Here is a 15,077-nt window from a genome sequence, read left to right on the forward strand (position 1 = left end):
GTTTGCTTCTAAACTACCAGCTTTACCGTATTTAAGGTAAGATAGATAAGATATTTAAGATAAGATATTTAAGATAAGATATTTAAGATAAGATATTTATTGCACAATCGTTCCATGCAGAAACAGTGACAATATTCTACAAACTACATAAACAAGATATATAATGAATCATATATATATATAGTGAGTAACAAAACATATAATAATACAAATGTGAACAACAATGGCATAGGACAATCAGGAGATCTTCTATATTTGTTGTACATGTGGTAGCAAATAATTTCTATACATACTGGGCATACTGTAAAACATGGAGTGGAGTCTTGGAGTGGGGCCTTGGAGTGGAGTCTCGGAATGGAGTGTTAATGTAAATATTTAGGAGACCGAGTTTGTTTTGTTTTGATAATAAGCTAAACCAGTACATTCGTTTCAACTAATTGGTGTTATCAGTTTTATCAGAAGGCAGGAGGCATTTTGTATACACGTATCAATTAGCCCTGTCAACTCCAGAAATGTCATTCTGTAACAGTATTAACTACCGGTCCTGTTCTGGGGCTGTGCTGCCATTAAGAAAAAAATGTATATGAATAGATGGAAGGATGGATGAATGGATGGATGGAGAGGCATGTAAATTATTTACAACCTATAAACAAAATATTAATTATGACATTATTTATTGTCCAAAAACGACATACATAACATTGACACGTGTAATTGCAAATTGTGTAGAGGAAGCTGTAGTAAGGGATAAAATATATAAATTAGGTCTATGCTATAACACGCTAAACATCAGGGAATATAACAGTTATTATAACATGAATTTATTTTTCTTACTTTACAAAGAAATTGATTACATAAGATACATAGCACTATGTTATTCAAGGACTGGATTTTGTGTCAGTGATGGCAATAGTAACTGTTCCAGTGTCATAATTGTTTTGTTTTTTAAAAAATAGCCATCTCCCTACATCCTTGAACTTACAAACAAAAAGCAAAAATAAATGCAGCAGAATATTTTGCATGCTGATTATTAATGAGTTTCATCAGCTCTCTAGGGCTTCGAAAATCTTGACATTCTGTCGGGTTGTGTATGGGCAGTCCATTGGAATGTGGCAGATTAGAGGAAACACATCACTGATACGATCTTCCCTCAGAATGTCAGAGAGCTAAACCAGTGCTACTGAGGATTGTCATGTGAACATTTTCACAATCTCGATTACGTTGCTGTCTACAAATGAAAGTATACTATACTATAAAATGTGCTTACAAAAATTTAAAATCTAAATTTATCAAACCTGTGTAGACACATAAGGATTCAAACTCAGAGATTAGTGACATGTATCCAACATGCATGCACGTGCCACGTTCCGTGACGTCAGTGGGTTCGTCCTTGAGACGTGCAATACGTTGTTGCACGTGCATTCCGGGAAAGAGAAACAGAGCAAATGAATGCCACACAATCTCTTTGGAAAGCTCACCCCCTGCCCTTGCGATCGTTCAAAAAATTAAACGGCTATTGAAACGCATAGCATGCCAAGGCTCACGTCTGCACAACGTCATGAGGCCATTGGGATGGTCCGTGGGGGAATGTCTCAACGACAAGTGGCTGCACATTTCCACTGCCACCGGAACACCATTTCTGCACTGGTGTGACGCTACCAGAACACAAATGACGTCATCGATCGGCCACGTTCTGGACGTCCACGTGTAACAACGCCAAGACAGGACATATGGATAAGGGTGACCCATCTTCGCCACAGGTTTCAGACTGCAGTGATGACTGCCCGAACCATCCCAGGACTTCGCCGTATCCACCCCTACACTGTTCGACAACGTTTACGTCATCACGGGATCAGATCACGACATCCCGCCATACGGCCTATCCTGACACGTCATCGACAAGCTCGCCGAATGTGGTGCCGAAATCATGTCCGCAGACCCTTGTTTTGGTGGAGAAATGTTGTTTTTACAGATGAGTCCAGGGTTAACATTTCCCATAGTGATGGACGTCAACGTGCCTATAGACGCGTGGGAGAACGTTATGCACAGGCCTGTGTCTTGGAGAGGAATCGCTTTGGTGGTGCTTCCGTGATGATTTGGGGTGGAATAACAGCACGCCAAAGAACTCCTTTGGTGATTGTTCAGGGCAACTTAACTGGTGTGGGCTACAGGGATCAGATTCTTCAACCTGTGGCAATTCCTTTTCTGCGAAGTGATGGCCCTGGGTTAACAGTCCAACAGGACAATGCCCGCCCTCACACGGCAAGGGTTACTATGGATTTCTTGCAACACCACAACGTTGACTTACTGCCTTGGCCTGCAAATTCACCGGATCTCTCCCCGATAGAGCATGTTTGGGACGAGATAGATCGACGTCTACGCCGTCTTCCTCATCCGCCAGATAACGTCCTTGACCTTGCAACAGAACTTGAGAGAATCTGGCGTGACATCCCACAAGCCTTCCTTGCACGTTTGATAGGCTCTATGCGTCGTCGATGCACTGCTGTTCTCAATGCCGATGGTGGATATACCCGTTATTGAGCTTGTGACATGGTCGTTTGACCCCTGTCCCGCTTGTGGACTCGTGACGTCATTGTGATTGACTTTTCAATTGAAATTCTCCCGACTTGTTATGGTCTCATGATCCCTCCATTAAAGTTTATATGTGCCTTTGACATTGTTATCGTACTTACCAACTGGGATAATATTTTGACAATGCACAGTTTCTTTATGTGGCTAGTTTTATATAATTGCACAGAGTTTGAATTTGTGACGATTTATTAATAAGTTTGGAGTAAACTGACAAGCATTTCTACGAGAGCTGTAAAAACGAAAGACTATTCTCTAAGATGCGTAAGTTAAGATATTTATTGCACAGCATACCTTGAAGGGACAGTGGCAATATCCTATAAACTACACATATAATATATAGTAATAATATATTTGTAGAAACTTTAGGTGTTCTGGCATATATATTAGTTTGTAGTACTTTTGAAACTGGTGATTCCAGAGGTATAAATGATAACTGGGAAGATGATAACTATTCTAAACAGTAAGCCGTATTTACAGAACTGGCAAGTGCACTTATACTCCAGACTCCAGACTCCAGACTCCGCTCCAAGGCTCCACTCCAAGGCTCCACTCCATATTTGACAGTATGCCCCTCCCTTCAAGGTCCCACTGCACCAAATCAGAATACGTAGTTTAACAAACACTTCAGTGCAGACGGAATCATCAGACAGCTATGATTGGATGATTGTGTGTGAGGTTTCTGAGTATTTTACATGTAAACCCATCCAGTAATTAAAACTGACCATATTGTTGAATATTTAGTGGTGTCTATCTGGACCTAATAACTTATGCTGAATGTGACCACAGGTATTTTGAAGTGGTTAACATTTTGTGCGGAACTAGGGTTGGTCTGTTTAGCTTCCTGTGCTCTGAAATGGAGCTGGCTGAGGTGGTCATTTTAAATATTTTTATTGCTTATTTATTTTTGCTTGACTTAGACAAACGCCCCTGAATGCATATAATTTAGATAGTAACAAATAAACCCATTAAAATTGAAAAGGACCCACAGTGAGATGGAGGATTCAGATCCTGAACCTGGGGAAATATAGACATGCTTCATTTAGGGCTTTAGTATTGCAAGAAGGGCTAGGCAATAGGGAAAATAACTGGCATAGTGTAAAGTATGGAATGGAGTTTGGATTGGAATGATGGAATGGAATTTGGAAAGGGAATAAATGGAATATACTCATCTTGTACTAAGCAAACCAAGTGTTGTGCCGCCCTTCAAACATTAATTAAATTGACAGTTTGTAAACAGTTCTGGAGTCACTTTCCCCCCCGCTCCCAATTTCGTACAAGAAGATAAGGATAGTGGCAGACAGAGGTGTGGTAATAGCCAACCTCATAGTCCCGTAACCATTTTATTGTTTATCCACGGTTCCAGTGCAATATGCTCGAGTAGAGCTGTGCAGTGAGTGAGTTTAGTTTTACACCGCACTCAGCAATATTCCAGCTATATGGCGGCGGTCTGTAAATAATCGAGTCTGAACCAGAAAATCCAGTGGTCAACAGCATGAGCATCGATCTGCGCAATTGGGAACCGATGACATGTGTAAACCAAGCCACCCAATCCCATTAGTCGCCTCTTACGACAAGCAAGGGTTACTGAAGGTTCTTTCTAACCTGGACCTTCAAGGGTATAAGGACAACGAACACCCTTTCCGTATTCCTTTTATGGCAGGATTGATAAAGAAATGCTGTGGTCAGCAGTTCACACCCACAGCAAGAATACTTCCTAATGATTTACTTTTGAAATGGATTGATCACAAAATGTACCAAAGTGCAAAGAGCAAGGAAAAAAGGAAAAGTATTTTTCTACAAAATACTTATTTCCATTTAAATGCAGACTGTGTTGGAAGGGTTTGTCCCAGTTTTTAAATGTGTCAAGTTTTGATGCATAACGAAATTAAACATTAATTGACAGAAGAGCACAAGAGGATATTGCCGCGACAACAAATCAAATACGACTAGACCTCAGAACACTTGACCACACCAATAATTCAATGATGAAAACTATACCCCCTCAAATCTGTTAAGTTATCTAAGAAATATACTGAACCTTGTCTGTGTACTGGGGTATGGACTTCAGAAACCCACAAGATAAAGTCTTTTAATTACCACTGCTAATAATTTCCATTTAATGAGATGACTGGTGATTTTAAGTGACAGCTATATTGAGACTTTGTAACATTTGTGATAATATAGACATTATAGATTGTTTGTTATGATAATATACAAGATTAATATCTACATTAGTCCTAATATATATGTTATTTTACTTCCCATGGTGTTTAATAATCCGGACTTACAGAATAATAATTGCAGGGATATAATTAATTCTATCCCCATAATAAGCAAGTCTAGATACGTAGACAGCACATGCCATCGGCCTTTCTTCGAGACATCTTGTTCTTATTATGTACATCACCTAGAAAATATTATATAAATTCAAAACTTATTCCGCCAAAGATATGTGCTTTTGAGTGTGTGGTGGATGGGCCATGGCTGAAGAGAGAAGCTGACACCCACGTCTCTTAGCTTACGTGCGTTATATCAGTGACCAGCTGTTTATAAACTGGCTTAGCACATTAGAGAGGAGACTTGTTTATATATAGGAAATCTGTGTCACTCCAAATTCCATTCCACTATTCCATTCCACTATTCCGTTCAAAAATCCATTCCATACTTTACACTATGCCAAAATAACTACCCGTGACTTTCCCCGACAGAGTTGTGACCTCACTGTTGGCATAGATGGACCGCCTAGCTCAAAGGCAATACAGAAAACAACTCATTGCCCCGTTTATGTTTTTCACTTGTAAATCTAGCTAAAGAGGTGGTATTTCAAAGGGAAATTGGATGTACGCAAGGTTTTATATACATAAATGTAAAATTTGTCTTTGCAATGTTCATGGTTTAAATATATCTTGGACTATGAGAGCCGATATGCTTGTCATATAAACCTTTATGTTACGCTGAGATGATACCGTGCAGTGCCGTATCCCACTGCATATGATAGTTATCTCGCCGTGGCGTCTTTTCATTTCTTAACGACGTGTGTAAGTCTACTAGCTTGTCAACTTCGTGCAGTGTTTGGGAGCGGAAAAGGAAAACAACTTGTAATCTGAAATTGACACTGATAAATGCGGAACGGCGCACGCGGCACGCAGTACTTGTGGAACTTGTTTTTGGCCCTCCGGATATAGATTGTGACTGGCGTCACTTGTCATAAGTTTCTGTAAGCTCAGAGTGTCGATGGAATGAAGAAGTCTGAATCAAGAATCACTTCATGGGATTGAAAAATAAAAACCCAGAGCGTTAGACATACAACATTCAAAAAACAAGCTCCGGCCCCCTAACCCTGGCGTGTAGAATATGTGGGAATCGTGGTCGGTGATTGTTATGTTTCCATTGATACAACCTATACTAATAAATGCAGACTAGTTCAATGTACAATTGTGACGTCTCTCTCGAATAAAATACGAAAAACGAAAAAAGAAGTGCAGACTAACGTTTAGTCTATAATTTGGACAGAAGCAAATAACTCCTTTTAAACTGAAAAGAGAAGGAAAGGTTGGAGTAGCTTCATTTGGGGCTTTTGAAGTACAGACAGAGATGGCAGAGGGGAATAATGCCCTAGGGATAGTCTGTCTCACAGTCCCTGAACCACATTATTTTCCCTACTGCCAAGCCCTCTCTGCAGTGCTAAAGCCCTAAATAAAGCAAGTCTAGATTTCCTCAGGTTCTGAATCTCTGGTCTCCCTAGGGCTCCTTTTCAATATAAATGGGCTTGTTTGTTACTATCAAAATTATATATATTCAGAGACTAAGCCTTAGTCTACCCTAGGGACTGTGAGACACACTGCCCTGTGTTGAAGTAATCAATGTATAACATTGAGGGCATATTAATACATACAGCCTCATTGTATGATGTCAGTCAAATTGTCATATATGTTTTTGTGTGGCAATCAACAATACTTAAGTTCATGACAGCGGTCTCTACATGATGTGAACGTTGTAAAGCTGGTACTGACAACAACGATAAGGGGCCGTGTACACGATGACAGCGGTCTCTACATGATGTGAACGTTGTAAAGCTGGTACTGACAACAACGATAAGGGGCCGTGTACACGATGACAGCGGTCTCTACATGATGTGAACGTTGTAAAGCTGGTACTGACAACAACGATTGAGGCCGGGGCCGTGTACACGATGACAGCGGTCTCTACATGATGTGAACGTTGTAAAGCTGGTACGGACAACAACGATTGAGGCCGGGGCCGTGTACACGATGACAGCGGTCTCTACATGATGTGAACGTTGTAAAGCTGGTACTGATAACAACGATTGAGGCCGGGGCCGTGTACACGATGACAGCGGTCTCTACATGATGTGAACGTTGTAAAGCTGGTACTGACAACAACGATTAAGGCCGCGGCCGTGTACACGATGACAGCGGTCTCTACATGATGTGAACGTTGTAAAGCTGGTACTGATAACAACGATTGAGGCCGGGGCCATGTACACGATGACAGCGGTCTCTACATGATGTGAACGTTGTAAAGCTGGTACTGACAACAACGATAAGGGGCCGTGTACACGATGACAGCGGTCTCTACATGATGTGAACGTTGTAAAGCTGGTACTGATAACAACGATTGAGGCCGGGGCCATGTACACGATGACAGCGGTCTCTACATGATGTGAACGTTGTAAAGCTGGTACTGACAACAACGATAAGGGGCCGTGTACACGATGACAGCGGTCTCTACATGATGTGAACGTTGTAAAGCTGGTACTGACAACAACGATTGAGGCCGGGGCCGTGTACACGATGACAGCGGTCTCTACATGATGTGAACGTTGTAAAGCTGGTACTGACAACAACGATTGAGGCCGGGGCCGTGTACACGATGACAGCGGTCTCTACATGATGTGAACGTTGTAAAGCTGGTACTGACAACAACGATTGAGGCCGGGGCCGTGTACACGATGGCAGCGGTCTCTACATGATGTGAACGTTGTAAAGCTGGTACTGACAACAACGATTGAGGCCGGGGCCGTGTACGTATATCTGGGTAAATGACGTCATGAACACTCCGCCTACACACTGTTTGTAGGAGATTGACAGATCAGCTCGTTTCCCCGTGAGATAAACGAAATGTTGGGTGGGGTTACTAAAACTGTCAGTATGACTTACCATAAATTACACAATTTATGACACTGGCCTTTGAAATTTACTGACTTTTCAATTTAGTGACAAGATAGGCATAATTATATAACCTTGCATGCCTGATGAAACAGCTGCATTGCTGCACTCTCAATCCCTATGTCAGCTGTTCCGGATACAACCCGCAGGGCCTGCAGACTTGCTGCACCAAACTGTGCACATCTGCTTTCTACCCAGCACAACATGACGCATGCCCATTCCCACGTACTGAGATAGGTTTCCGCTGTTAGTCGTAATAGTCACGTGACTATGGTTGGATGATGGATATATAACTAACGATGACAATGTATATATGTCACAATAACCATCCATAATACAGGGTGGCCAGGTTTATCAAATAGGGCAATATCACTCCATATGTCACCCCCCTCGAACCCTCTAAATGATAGCTGATGCGGGATCGCTCAGATATTACTACGATCTAGTTGAGAACCGGATTAATCTAGACTAATGATTAGTCTCTGAAAAATATTTCATACAGACGGAACTGAAAAGTATTTCATAGAGACGGAACTATATAAATTGAAAAAGAACCATAAATTTAGATTTGCTTCATTTAGGACTGCTTCACAGGTAGGATTGGGCTCAAGGGGGAAAATATGGTACAGGGAGTGAGAGGCAGACTGGAATCTGACCTATATGCTAACAACAGATTGACCTATTCTTCCAAGAACATGTTGGCTATTTTGGGCGGCGACGGCCATGACGTCACACATCGGGACGGAACATATTATTTAGAACAAAGCCAGCATGTGGAGCCCATTGTCAATATGGTGAGGGAAGCACATGTTAACTACATCTTGACACAAAGCGAGGTCAGTGTGACTTGCCCGCCAGCAACCTACGCATGTCTAATTTGAGATATGATGGTGGTACGTGTTCAGACCTGGTACATACCGGGTACGTCTGCCGGAGCCCAGTAGGGACATTGACCTACTACTGTGCGGTTCGTGAGATCAGAGCTCTATGTCAGATTTGAATAAGTGACAAGGGTCACTAACCAGCCAACTGCGCATATGTGGCGCCAGGCATACTTCTGAGAACTGCAGATGGCCAACACTTGTGTATTTGCATGTACTGCCCTGATAAAACAACTGGCTTTTGCAGACGTTTGCAGCACTTTATGGCGAGACTTGTATAAACAAAACAATTGGAAAAGAGGTACCTCCTTTACCTTCCATACAAAAAGTAATCCCATGTTATCATCAATGTAAATCATCACCCCAGAAAATTGCAAGAGGGCGGTAGCGGTAGAGAGAGCGAGGCAGGATATTATTACTAATGGGATACACCACTACGTTGCATGACAGGCTTCTCCTATCTGTACTGTGTGTTCATAGCTCATTGTACATAACTCCTTGTAGTTACTCATTTGATTCACTATTGCTTTGCTAAGACGATTTTAATTTGTGTAAGCCTTGTTTCACTGGGGAAAAAATCAACTTCACGGGATGCACTGGTTGTCGAAGGTCTGAAAATACTTCACACATTGGCCATGAATGTGTTTATATCTCTAGAGACAGCTTTGTGTCACCAAAGTGTCTTGGGCTACAATCGCCAGTAGCTCTATAGTGATTATTCTTGTATTAATTATTACTGCATTTCAACTATCCCAGTTGAGTTGATCGATGCTAATGATGTCAATCACTGGATTGTCTGGGCCAGACCCGATTATTTACAGACGGCCATCATAAACCAAACGAACAAATCTACTACTACTACTACTACTACTACTACTACTACTACTACTACTTCTTCCATATCATGACGAGACGGTTTACTTGTACGTCACTATCATGACGAGACGGTTTACTTGTACGTCACTATCATGACGAGACGGTTTACTTGTACGTCACTATCATGACGAGACGGTTTACTTGTACGTCACTATCATGACGAGACGGTTTACTTGTACGTCACTATTATGACGAGACGGTTTACTTCTCTCACTGTCATAACGGGAGGGTTTACTTCTACTTGCCTATTACAACCTGACACTGATCTTTATGAGGTATCACAGTAAGATATGCACGAACACAACTTCAGCTCACTCTTGTCCTCAAAACGTGAAAGACACATGTTCTCTATATCCATCTTTATAATGATTCGCTTCTAACCTCTGTTGCCATACACACTCGTTTTACAACTATTACACACAGTGCTTCACATTTCAGGGACAACAGCTCTATGTTCATTATATTTCACTAAGTTCTTCCTGTATAGGAACAAGTTGCAAAACCTGGACTTGGAAGCTCATAGTGTAAATTGCACGGCTAGTGGCTGCCAAGACTCTTCAGACTGCTTCCAGTAATAACAAGTGACTTTTCTATTGTTGACAATAACAAACTTCACTATTCAAATTTGAACCAAACTACCGTGAGCCGCCTCATTCCAGTGGGACAACAGCTATAAAGTCATTGTGGATGCCGCCGAGCCATATGTCAAACTATGGGACAAAGGAGAGGAGGTATCTGTTGAATGTGTTTCAGAGTGGGTTACATCAGTTCTGTCATTGATCGAATGCACAAACTGAGCACGGGTAAAAAAAACTGAAATAACCCCATCACACCCGGGTGAAAAGTCTAACTTCCCTACATGAAATATGTAGTTGTTCCTACTGACAAGGCCTCCAACATTAACATGACTATGTTATGAAATACACAATGCATTTAGAAAGTGGCCAAATGTAACATATGTTATATTTGGGATTACACTTTCTTTGTAAAGTACAGATTTTAGTACTTTTGTTGGGTTGAGTCCCATCCGGGATTCGAACCCACAACCTCAGAATCAGGCACCTAATCGCCAGCACACAAAGTCAGACGCCTAGACCGCTCAGCCACCGCGGCTTCTGACTGAACAGTGGAAATACACAACGGCGTCACTCCACGTGATAATTTCCCACACCACATTGTGAAATTTCGGCTATGTTTTGGGCGTTGGTAGATAGGCTAAACGGTATTTTTGTCCAAATGTTCACACAGTTCGTAAAAAGCCAGGCAGAGCTTTCTTCAGAAAAGAAACCATTATCCCAATCTTTTCAATTTCCCCCTACTTTCAATCTGACCAAGTCGCCGGCAATCCGAAGCACTGAACTTCCATGGCTTCCCTGCCCCTGTCTTGTGCTCAGTCCCAACTCCTGACTGAATATTCTTCAACGTCCTGTATACTGTAGACAGAGGAATGTCATGTGTACCAGCTACCTCTTTTTTGCATTAGTCACATCCCTTTCAAAATCATCTAGAACCGACTTTATTTTCTCTTCTGTTGCCAAATCTGCCATATCAACAAAGGAAGCCGTCTGCTGCACCAGGGGAGATAACTCTTGATGTAGTAAGGTTCATTTTTAAGCCTACACGAGTTGAACCCCACATTGAGTACCTTACTACATAGTGTAACACCTATTTTAAAATTCTATTATCAGTAATAGGAAACACATATTTTCTCAATAAAACTGTACACACACGCACGCGCGCGCGCACGCACACACACGCACACACCAGAGTTACTGGTCCCGGATGCCCACTATCAATGTCTGTCTCCTGGATATTGCTGGGAACCATCGATGTTCCTTGTCTCCACACACTACGTATATGCAATAAGAAACGACTCTCACTGAACCCTCCGCCATGATGCAATGTTCCTGCAAACACGTTGATTACACCAGGCAAGCCGTGCTGCTTTGTGAGCTGGAGACAGTTTTTACGTTTTACGTCTGGCCTTCTATCCTGCTGTTTATTTCAGGCGATTCCTGACGGTCTTGCATTAAATGGCTCTCCCATTGGTTCAGCCCCATGAACCGCGCCTAACAAGTCTCAACAATGCTCCATCCTCTCTTATTGTTGTCGCACGGGGTCTGCCAGACCTTGGAAGATCTTTAACATCATTTGTAGCCCTGTGTCTGTTAAAGAGTCTTAAAATGAAGGAAGGATTGCGCCCAACTTGATGTTCAATTTGTCTGAGGGGCACTCCTGCATTTCTCATGCCAATAATTTGCCACCTTGTAGCCTCTGACAACTTACGACGTGCGATGACAATTATTGTACTGACTATTCAATATCATTTGAAAGGAGGGAGTGTGACATGTTATCAGTAAAATACACTTGATGTCAACAATGTTGGGGGTATGACATTTCACGTGCATTCAATATCTTCACAACAAATCATTCTATACAGTAAGATAAAAACTGTCAATAAATCATTCAGAATTATGTGTGATTTAGGTGTTGCTTAATTTTCATATGTATATGTTACATTTGACAACTTTTTAAATGGCATTGTGTATTCTCAGCCGTTGTGAAGTTGCCAGGAAAGCAGTTTGAAGTGAATAAATTTCGAGACAGGCGGCAATAACTGATCCCTTTTCGTCAGCTCTGAGACAAAGGCTAGACCTTTCAGCTGGACTGTATCAAGGAAGATTGAGTCCCCTGTCAATCAACACTATTAACCTGGCTCACAAATGCATTGGGGGAATCTTTTTGAAGCTGTCTATCCATTCTGTCGATTGTCATGAGTATTTAGCTATCTTTGATAATATGGCTGTTCTGTTGCTTTAGCAAATCAGCTTGTATATTTGCTCAGAAGCTCAGAAGCACATTTAGGTATCCTGAGTCAGCTACAAAAGAAACCTTTGGTCCAAGACTTTAAAGCGGTCCCAGAATATGTTGTAAAACAAATCTATTTCCGAAACCTTTTTCTTTACTTATATCGGGATCTCTGTACTTATACACTGCCAATGATCTAACTTGACGTTCCGGTCTATCGATCACCTGATTGTCTGGTTTGTTTATAGGCCCTCGTCGCACGGCAGGAATACTTCAAATTTAGACAAATGTTGTGAAGGTCGGTACAACCGGAAGGGGCATGCCGAGTACCCTATTCGCATACACCTGGTGCCACCACTGACTGGCAGTGATTCATTCATTTTCACAGCTATTTCTCCTTTCAACACTAAACAGAATGTGTTTCTGAGGACAGTCAATGATAGTCAATCCCTCAGATTGTTTGTCAACAATTACCGTTGGCTGCTGAAAGTAAAACTGTGAACTTTTACTTCGTCTTCTTATATTCATAGATTCTCTCTTAAAAACTCACCAATAAGAGGAGCAAAGGCCACGTGACACCAATTACATTCCTTGATTTGAACGTTTTCACATTATTCAAGACCTAATAACCCGAGACTTGAGAAAGAATATACAATGTAAACAGGTGTGGACTTGAACATCTTACAGATGTCGCGCCCATTCTGTAAAACCAAAATGACTCTTGTGGCCGTCATATAAAATATGAACCTGTGATCTTTCATGTGGGTGCTAAGTACTTTCATTCTCGATCAACCAGTCTCGGACAAAGTGTGCAGCCAAAGGGTCAGACTATAATGGTCAAGATAGTGCTGCCTTAAAGGCCTTGGCAACGACGTGAGAATATCAACGCCAACAGAATGGAAAGGTGTGCTGTCCGCTGACTATCTGACAAGCCTTTTGCAAATGATGAATGGCCTCATTTCTGCCATTGGGTACTTTCAGGTTGTTTTAATTTCTACACCAGAAGAGGAAGTTTTCTAGACAAGATGGTTCCAGGCACATCGGCATCATTGGCAGAAGTGTATCGACTTCGGGGAGATTAGTTCAGAACTAATTATAAACGTACATCAGCGTACAGTTAGGTTAAGGTGTTTAGCGCCCTCTATTAGTTTTAGTAGATCATGTTATTATAAGTTGTTTTTATTATCACACACATGATATATACACAGTGTATACGCAGATTGCTGGAACATATTCAGATTAAAACTTCGGCTTTGAACATTTAAATCCTTCATTCTAGCTACTGGATATATAGACATTTTGACACTGCAAATTCATCACTTCGTCGTTTATTGTTTTACTTTCTGTCTTAGTGACATATATTGCTTTATAACATATTATCTCGTAGATTTAAAAAAATATGTTCTATCAATCTATCTTCATGATGAAAGTACAACCGTTTGTTCGCCATATTTGTCTGAGGTCTGATTTGTTTTTACCTAATGGTGTGTAATGTGATTGTATGCAAGGGGTAATTGTATTTGATGGATAATGTGGTTGTATGTGATGGGTAATGTGGTTGTATTTGATGGATAATGTGGTTGTATGTGACGGGTTATGTGGTTGTATCTGATGAGTAATGTGGTTGTATCTGATGGGTAATGTGGTTGTATGTGATGGGTTATGTGGTTGTATCTGATGGGTAATGTGGGTGTATGTGATGGGTAATGTGGTTGTATGTGATGGGTAATGTGGTTGTATGTGATGAGTAATGTGGTTGTATCTGATGGGTAATGTGGTTATATGTGATGGGTAATGTGGTTTTATGCGATAGGTAATGTGGTTGTATATGATGAGTAATGTGGTTGTATATGATGGGTATTGTGGTTGTATGTGATGGGTAATTTGGTTGAATGTGATGGGTAATGTGGTATGTGATGGGTCATGTGGTTATATGTGATGGGTAATGTGGTTGTATCTGATGGGTAATGTGGTTATATGTGATGGGTAATGTGGTTGTATGTGATGGGTTATGTGGTTGTATCTGATGGGTAATGTGGGTGTATGTGATGGGTAATGTGGTTGTATGTGATGGGTAATGTGGTTGTATGTGATGAGTAATGTGGTTGTATCTGATGGGTAATGTGGTTATATGTGATGGGTAATGTGGTTTTATGCGATAGGTAATGTGGTTGTATATGATGAGTAATGTGGTTGTATATGATGGGTATTGTGGTTGTATATGATGGGGATTGTGGTTGTATATGATGGGTAAAGTGATTGTATGTGATAATGTGAATGAAGGTGCTTAGTATATAGATACAAGGTTTTATGTTATACACAGTTTCGTGTTACAGAAATCAACCTATTTTATCTTTGTAAGTCTGTATGCAGGTGGATTTACGGTTATGAAGGAAAGCTATGCTTCATCGTGTTCAGCATTGGTTGACAGTCCTCACGCTTGGATGTCAGTCACATGCAATGCAACATATGGTATATTTGGGTTTACACTTTCTCAGAAATGTACCGATTCTCGTACTTTTTATGTTGCATCCTATCCGGGATTCGAACCAACACTCCTCTCAGAGTCAGGCACATAATCGCAACACACAATCAGCGATGTTACTCAGTGTAAACTGGCAGAGTGTATTCATAGCTTCGCCAAATGGGAGCAGTGCCAATTTACACTTGTCAGAGGGGTACACAAAGTACGCGCTCTAGACTACCTGCAGTCAGAATTGTTGTGGGTTAG

The sequence above is a fragment of the Haliotis rubra genome, unplaced genomic scaffold (genome assembly GCF_003918875.1).
Source record: "Haliotis rubra isolate DU_JTF1 unplaced genomic scaffold, ASM391887v1 Scf30, whole genome shotgun sequence".
NCBI lineage: Eukaryota > Metazoa > Mollusca > Gastropoda > Lepetellida > Haliotidae > Haliotis > Haliotis rubra.